This window comes from Pollachius pollachius (genome assembly GCF_949987615.1).
Source record: "Pollachius pollachius genome assembly, chromosome: 18".
Lineage (NCBI taxonomy): Eukaryota > Metazoa > Chordata > Actinopteri > Gadiformes > Gadidae > Pollachius > Pollachius pollachius.
In genome coordinates, this window is record NC_136951.1 from 20,197,569 (window position 1) to 20,204,828 (window position 7,260).

Consider the following 7,260-nt stretch of genomic DNA (forward strand, 5'->3'; position numbering starts at 1 on the left):
GAATTCTGTGGCGTCGGTAGAGCATCCTCTGATTCACAGATCTATTGTTCTCTGTCCCGAGCCCTGAATATGCACCCCAAACGGCTATTTGTATTCAAGTCATTGTGGTTTTCTATTAATAATAACATTATATTGTTTAAAATTGCAACAACCACACTTTATTTGTCTGTGTGTGCGTGTGTGCCTGCCTGCGTGTGTGAGTGAGTCCGTGCGTGCATCGTGCATGTGTGTGAGAGAGAGGGGAAAAAAATAATTAGGGAGCCTGGATCATAGCTTGCTTTGATGACTTTGATTACTAGTAATGACAATAGAAGGAATATGATTATATTAATCTAGCTTCCTCATCCGTGGTTCAGTATGATTTGCCAAGCTGATGAGTAAAGGTACTAATACTATATACAACAAGAACAGTTATGCTGATGATGAATTTGCTGCCTTAGAGAAATACGCCATATACAGACAGACAGACAGACAGACAGACGAGTAGAGTATGAAGTGGAGAGTAGAGTTGAGAAAATAATCAAAGACAAAAACACTAAATGAAGAAATTGATGAAATAATTAGCGGTGTGAATGTGGCTGCATAAATTACCAACTGCAAGATGGATGGATGTGCTACGTTCTACAGCGCGACTTGGTTTTCTAACTTGTAGAAGAGGCCTTGACACGCTGAAACTCAGCCTGAGCGCTCTTTGATACTTCACAAGAGCGATTCTCAAAGAGATGCGAGCAGGCTCCCACACAACACCAGGGGACGTTTGTTTCTTTATTTATTGGGCCGCTCTGAGGTGCCAATATATATCAAGCATTTAATAATAGTTTTCACGGTTTGTAAGGGAAAAGCAAAAGCTTTTTTTATTGTAGGGGACGACGGGGGACAACAATAATCTGTTGTTCGGGAAAGGTGCAAAATCGTACACTTGGGAAAAAAATTGGCAATGAGCGCACGTTGCTTTGACACATTTATTGTTTCCTATGAGAGAAAGTACACCATAAAAAACTGAAAAGCAATAATTGTTATACTTGATATAAGCTACCAAGTGCTTTTCCCTTTGGCCCCCCCCCCCCGCCCAAAAATAATACTTTTTTCACCTCAAAAAATAGTTAACTTTGCAGTTTAACGAGGTGTGAGTTTTTCCCTTCGAACCTCCCACCCAAGAACTTCTCTGCAGCCCCCCCCCCTCCTCCTCCCCCTCCCTCCCCCAGGGGGAGGGGGAGAAGCATCAGTTTTATTAGCCATTGATTTCTCTCTCTCTCTCTCTCTCTCTCTCTCTCTCTCTCTCTCTCTCTCTCTCTCTCTCTCTCTCTCTCTCTCTCTCCATCTCTCTCTCTCTCTCTCTCCATCCCTCTGTCTCTCTCTCTCTCTATCTCTCATGCACACACACACACACACACACACACACACACACACACACACACACACACACACACACAGAGCCTCTCCTTCTTGTGGGTCTTGAGGGCTCATTACAGCCTTCCTGCCGACGCCATCGCTCAGACGGCTGTGGTGCGGCCGGGTCGTCCTTCCTCTCCTTCCTGCTGAGCTAGCCTCGGCCGCGGCGCTAGCCCGCCAGGACCCGCCCCTGATTGGCCGATGCGGCTAATGCAGGGCCATCGATCAGCCCCCTGAGGTGGGCGGGGACGGGGGAATCGATGCCCTGAGAAGCGGCTGATGGAGTGTCAGACGCGCTGATTGGGTCACCACATTTCATTAACTTCAGCGGCGGCGATGCCGGGTCCTGGGGTCAGCTTACTCGTGGCTGAGACAGCGAATATAATAAGCAGAGCCAGTGGGGTTGGGGGTTTCCTCTTGGCCAGTTTACCCCCCCGCCCACCCCCTCTCTTTTGGAAAACATAGGGTTAGTGGGGGTGTTCAAACCTTTACCCTTAAAGATTTTTGCAAACATTTCCAATCGAGTGAGAAACATACATATACATATATTAAATCTTGTTTACCTCCATCAGCAGTATAATCTATAGCAGTGGTTCTCGAGTGGGTCGCAAGGGCATTTTGAGTGGTTCGCACAGCATATGCCATAATCTTTAGAAGAAAACCAATGAATTAAATCAATTGTTAATGTTAATTCATGTTTAAATGGCTTACCGTTGGATTGAGTTCAGCCTCTAGTGTTGCAGCTTTTGTCGCTCCATGTATTTAACTGTACATGTAGGCATTGATGACTACAGAAATATAAGTAAATTAATGGGTAAATCTTTTTGGGCTGTGACTTAATAACTAAAGACCCATGTGAGTCCTGAGGCTGAACCAGCTCTGAACCTCTTTAGCTCTGAAGTCCCACAAGAAGCTTGTATTTTTTTTCATGTATTAACGGCTGTGTTGCATGAAAGCATTTCCAAGTAAATAAAAACATTGTTCCTTGACCCTCGTCTGCCACAGCATCATCATAAGCGTCCGTTATAATCCCGCCACAGGATCAATCCGTCTGTCCTACAGACCTGTAGACGTCTCAAAATGACCCCAGCGTCACACCGCTTTGTCCCACCGCTCACAATACAACAAACCGTGTGCAACGCAATAGTCTTTGAAAACTGTTGGATTTATGACTACTGACCCCCATGGAGGAAGGAGGAAGGAGGTGGCATTACTATGGATGAGGGGTGTGTGTGTGTGTGTGTGTGGGGGTAGTAGATGAAAGCAACGGCGCTGTTCTGAGGGCAGAGACGGCCGACTTCCTGACGCTGAGCTCGTACCGGTGTGCCTCCTTTGAAGCCAAAATCCCCTCGGCGGAAAGAATTCTGATTGGTTGCTTAGAATCCACCAATATTTGTGAGTGTCCAGTGTTGTGTGTGGTGGTGGTGGAGGAGGTGGTGGTGGTGGTGGTGCAGGAGGAGGAGGTGGTGGTGGGGTTGGTGATGGAGGAGCAGGGTTGGTGGGAGATTTATCTTAATCAGGTAGGGGGGTTCGCTGATGAAGGGAAGGCAGCTGGCCTTCAGTAATGGGGCACAAGACTGCCCAGAGAAATGGGTTCCTTTAATCATGGGATGGATTGTGGATATATCAGTGGTCATGTGTGCCCAACGTTTATTGCAATATTACGTGTTGGAATTGGTTGAATGGGCTTTTAATCGTAAACAATTATCGTATATTTTTGGAGATCTGTTTTTAATGTGTCAGCTTTAGTGATTTGTTGCGTCGGGAGAATTATTTGGACGGACCAAACATTGTGTAGTGTTGTATTTCCTGTTTGTTCAACTATGAGTGTAAGTGTGGGGGTGGGGGGGGGGAGTCAGTAAAGGTCATTTACATTTTTGTGTTCAACATAATGCGGACATGAGTCCAGGCATGCTTCACTGCTGATTTATTATATCATATCCAGATACTGCTTCAATAAGTGCTTGCTCAAGTCCAAACCTCTTGGTCATTGCATCAGCAGAAAGTTCCCTATCAAGGACAGCATCATAATCACCACAATCTTAAACACTTGTCATGCATGACTTCTTAAGCAATAAATAAAAAAAACTTGTAAAGTACAAACGAGGTCATTGAGCCAAGGAAAGAACTCCCAATTGCTTCAATTAAGCAGGAATGCAATGTGTCATTTGCTACATCCACCCAAGCTGTCTGAATGTTAAAATAGACCTATAGTCGTTAGTTAATTGGCCCGGTCTTTTTGACATTCAACATCCATATTGTTGGCAATGGTTCACTGTGGTAAACTAGCAGGACGTGCAGCAGGATCTGGTGTTTTTAATCTGCGGGCTGATGGATCCAGGGATCTGAATGGAGATGAAAGGAGGTGCTGGAAGCGAGCCTGCTTTGAATACGCAGTGAGTTTCTCCCTATTCCCCACGCTGTCGTGTCTAAGCGTTGTAAACAATATTCAAAACGATAAAACGACACGCATGTTTTCCTTCCCCCTCGTCGTGTCATCTGCGTTCAGCTTATGGTTATTATGGTCTGGACGCCGTTCAGGAGGAACTTCACAGTGAGCGCATTCCTCGCAAATCAGAAACAAATAGACACCAAATCAAAGACCCAGAGCATGTGAGCGGCCTTTGAAAAAAACAACAACCTCTAAATGAAAAAGATGTATAAACAAAAGGGAACTTTTTTCATTAGCCTCAAGATGAAGTATTTTATCCTCTCTCTCTCTCTCTCTCTCTCTCTCTCTCTCTCTCTCTCTCTCTCTCTCTCTCTCTCTCTCTCTATCATTTAATTGTACTGACGACTAAAGCGAATCCATCCCCGTGCTGCTGTTGGTGTGGTTTAGTCTGTTCCTTTTTGAGGGCCAATGTACCCAGAGATGTGTTGCACCGTATTACAGCATCATGCCCACCTCCATCTACAGTGGCAGGGCAGGACACATAACTCTACAAAATACAGGTCAGAGTACAACATATAATACAACTCGTTATCATATTTACAGCAGCCACAATCCCAAAAACATACGTTCCACACACACACACACACACACACACACACACACACACACACACACACACACACACACACACACACACACACACACACACACACACACACACAGTTTGATGGTGAACTTAAAATGGAAGGGCCCATCACCACGCCCCCGCACCCCCCCCCCCCCCCCCCCCCCCCCCATGTCCCATATTTCTGCCAATTCAGGAGGGATTGAGTGTGGGAAAGTGGTGGTGGTGCCACTCCTGGCCGGGCATTGTTCTGGCAGCCCTCGGTCCCGACTGCCTGGGAACGCCCACCTCTGGTGCCTCAACAGCTCCTGGCTGTGACGTAATGCTGGGCAGGGAGAGGGGAAACCTATGTGGACGTTTTAGGATTTCAGGATCGACCTTCCCCCCCACCCCACACCTCCCGCGTGTAAGGCGACTTTCAGCAGGAACAGGAAATAGATTTCCACATGTATAGGAAGAGCAATTGATTACGAGTAGGCCGATCGTTTCCCAAGAGGAAGTAATTGAAACCTGAGTCATGCAGAAATACTGTTAATAGGAGAGGAGGGGGGGGTTGTTTTGCACCTCACAGAGCAGTTATTGGTCTTTCTCTCTCTCTCTGTCTCCTTTGTTCTCTGTCCCTCTCTCTTTCTCTTGATGGCTCCCTCTCTGTCATGCTCTTTCACTCCGAGTCTCTATCTCTCTCTTATTTATCTCTCACTCTCTCAATCTCGCTCTCTCACTCTCTGCTCTCTTTGTCAAGTTCCATTCAATTAGATTTGCTCTATTGGCATGAATGATGCAACGCTATTGCCAAGGCATCTTACAAACATAAGAAAGCAACCAACAACAAATAAATACACTACAGAGTTGAGAATATTAAATCAACGCCATCACAACAACAGCATCTCTCACTGTCTCCCTCCCTCCCTCTCACCCTCTCCCCCTCCCTTCTTTCTGCGGCCTCTCACTTCACTTATAGATCATAGTATGAAGCCGTCACTAAATAAATCACCGCTAGTGTATGTCAGCTCGCATAAGCACGCCCGGCTACGGGGATGATGCAATGCACTCAAACCACGATGGATGGGAGCGCTCAGGGACAAAGAACCAGTGGAGTCCAGAGCAATGAGTTCCAACACGCTGCCCTGTCCACACACGGCAGAGCGGCCAGTGATTAATCCCTCACCAGCTGTGGGGTGACCGGACGCCCCATCGCCTCTGAATGGCTCAACCACCACCGCATTGAGGGCCCGCAGGGGCTGGTGTGGGTTACATAACGTGGCCTTGTTCAAATGCAAAGTGGATATGCAAATATTAATATGTGTGAGCTTGGACGTATCAATGGAGGCATACTTTTGCATACTCTCTCTGTCTCTTTCACACACACCGGCACGCTCGCACACACACACACACACACACACACACACACACACACACACACACACACACACACACACACACACACACACACACACACACACACACACACACACACACACACATGCCTGCACGCACACACAGGGAGGCACCTTTAATGAGATTATACAACCCTTGACCCCTGCATGTTTCAGAAACGATATGGGGTCTATGATCACTGTCTAATCCTGTTAGCATTGGGCTTTCACCAAGGTGATGTGGAGCTGTCTAGCATGCGCGCACGCACACACACACACACACACACACACACACACACACACACACACACACACACACACACACACACACACACACACACACACACACACACTTATAATGCTCAGGCTAATCAACATATAGATGGCTGATAAATCGCCACAGAAGACATATACATATTAATGACAATTTGATGGTCTGAGCTAGGAAATGATAAATATATAAGAAAAGAAAAAGGTAAAGATGACCAGAGCATGCTATAGAAAAACAGGAACAATCACTAACAAAGAAAAAATGCAAGGGTTACGTCGAAAAAGGCACACAGGCTAATGTCCTTTTACCGTCTGGGGTAAGGGTTCTCATCGCTGATGACTAAACCTGCCCCAGTACATACTAGCTCCTCACTCACCATCGAAGCTGTTGTCACCCATCCCACCTTGAGCACCTTAAGTCAGCCGGGTTTATGCTACAAGCGTTTATTCGTGTAGCCTCGCGCGCGATGTACCAGACAGGCTGGCCCCAGGCCCAAATATTTACACTGTCCTCCAGTACAACATTTACCGATGCCGTGTTGATGGATGCTGCGGTGTTGTTTTTATGAAGCGCGTGTGTACGACTGGGGCAGCGTGTAAACCGACGGGCGCCTACGACGGGGGGGGCGGTGGACTGCGTGTGTCTCACTGGGTGCACGTCAACACAAAACTGGAGGCTAAACAGGCTCTGATTAAAGAGGCTGCGTTGGTCGTGTAGAGCCGCACGACACAAATCCACAAGTTGTGTCAAAGCGGTCGAGGTGAAGCCCAAACATTTTATACGGCCGTACAACCGCACGTGGGTCATACCCAGAGCTGATTAGAGGGGACTTTTACAGGCAGGGAAGTTCATTGAAACATCTAGATATATGTCTATATCTGTATATTTTAAAGATATGTTGCAGAAGGAAGTGATTAGTAGTATTTTCAAATCCTGCTTTTGGTTGGAAGCTGCCCGATAAAAAAACGACCTCCTTCTCAGAAAAAGCTTCGGCAGGAAGGAAACAAAGGACAGAACACACACATACACATCTATTGGCTGGGCAGAGGGGGGGGGAGGTGGGCAGTGGAGTGTGGGGGGGCAGTAGAGTGGCCACATTTGCATTTTGAAACGACATACACACCAGATCAGCCCTACCAGTCTGGTTGTGTCTCCATTGAAAACCGGGACAGGTGAAAGAACCACTTTAACCCCCCCCCCCCCA

At 46.9% G+C, this 7,260-nt stretch overlaps 1 protein-coding gene across 1 annotated transcript in view; it reads left to right on the plus strand.

The window, feature by feature from the left end:
- Positions 1 to 7,260, plus strand: part of tmtc2a (transmembrane O-mannosyltransferase targeting cadherins 2a) — a 56,477-nt gene that overhangs the window by 11,674 nt on the left and 37,543 nt on the right.